This window comes from Scomber scombrus, chromosome 21 (genome assembly GCF_963691925.1).
Source record: "Scomber scombrus chromosome 21, fScoSco1.1, whole genome shotgun sequence".
Classification (NCBI taxonomy): domain Eukaryota; kingdom Metazoa; phylum Chordata; class Actinopteri; order Scombriformes; family Scombridae; genus Scomber; species Scomber scombrus.
In genome coordinates, this window is record NC_084990.1 from 19,880,840 (window position 1) to 19,882,686 (window position 1,847).

Below are 1,847 nucleotides of genomic sequence, written 5' to 3' on the forward strand. Positions count from 1 at the left end.
TTTTTTTTGTAGACATTTGTGGAAGAAGATATCTAACGATCTTCCTATTGTTTAAGCATTTCAGTGAAGACTTTAGAAAAAAACAACCTAAAAAGGCTAGTGTGGAGCTTTTTTCAGATTTAACTGACTGAGGCTGGACGTAGCCTCAGTTTAAATGACCTGATTTTGTAGGTGGACAAGTGTGTTTGTGTGAATGAAAGTGAGAAAGAGAGAAAAAAGAGAGAGATGTTCAGTGAGTCAGTATCACATGCCTGAAACTCACTCTAGAGAAATTGGTCTTGTCTCTAAAAGCAGGGGTACCACACACACACACACACACACACACACACACACACACACACACACACACACAGGTAGAAAATTCTATCACCGTTGTCAGAGGTGGTTTGTGCTGACTCAGAGAAGGTGCACCCATCTTATCGTCTCCCTTAAAGCGCAAACTTGTCCACATTCATCAGCTCTACTCAGCGCTGATCGCTCTTTCTCGCACACACGAGACACACCGATTTTTGTGTAAGACATGACCTTCCTCAAGCTGTACTTATCACCTCTGCTCATCTCTGATATCACTTGACATCAATTTCAAAATCAATAAATAAGGACAACGTAAGTGGAAATCTATAGGACGAAATGAAAAGGGGAAACTTTGAGAAGGGTTGAATGTGAGAGGCATCGTTTCATATTTGCAAAGCAGTTTAACACTTTCAGGGCTTATATGACAAATAGAAGCATTAGGGAAGCTGCAGGGTGAGAGATTGTGCAAGTTAAAGGTCACACGTACAATTTCTGCAGCAGTGAGTTTGTCCTTAGCCTTTGAATTGTCCTTGCTCAGTGGTTTGACCCCTGTGCTGAACTATATGCACTCTGGAGCAACACATGAAGGTTTTTTTTTGCTACTGGTTGTATTTAAAGATTTTGACAAGCTAGAAGAGAAGCATGTCAAATGCATTGCATAACAGAAAATCAATGTCAAACCTAGAGGCTAAAAGTTGTTTCTGAAATGTTTGTGTTGACATTAGGCCTGTCTGGCAGCCCGGCGAGACAGAGGAGTCTGTATCAAGAGCTGCTATTTTCATTTCACGTGCAAAATAATCACACAAATTTCCCCCCTGCCATTTATTGACTGATGCCTTAAAGACTGTTTCTTTTAAGAATACAGATGAGTGCAAGAGAGAGTGTGTGTCAATGTGTGTGTGTGTGTGTGTGTGTGTGTGTGTGTGTGTTCGTGTGTGTGTGTGTGTGTGTGTGTGTGTGTGTGTGTGTGTGTGTGTGTGTGTGTGTGTGTGTACTCTAACAAAGCATGTCCACCATTCCTGATGAAGGACGCGCTGTCCCTGTACCCACTGGGTTGGAATCATCATTCCAAAATTTCTAATAGTCGTTTCTTCCTTGCTGATTTCCTCTGGGGTACAAACTGAAATGGACTTAACTCAACTCTTCTTCTTCTCTTTTGCTGGTCTGACGGTGCTCTTTTTAGAACTCCTTGAACCAAAGTCAGATAGCTATCACACATCCATAGAGGTGTTAAAAGGGGTCGATGTTTTTAGCCGTCCATGTCTGTTGGTCCAACACTTACCATACTCAAATATCTCAACAGCTGATTTCTATGAAATTACACACAGACGTTCATGATACCCAGAGGATGAATCTTGCAGACTTATTCTCTAGTGTCACGAGAAGATTAGGTAAATGTCTAGACAACAACTAATCAATTGCCATGAAATACAGTATAAATATCTATAAATATCTATACAGAAAAATGCTAGCATGCAAAAAAAGGATGGTGAGCACTTAGCTTAAGTACAACCTCAGAGCTACTAGCATGGCTGTACTCTTATGATTGCCTC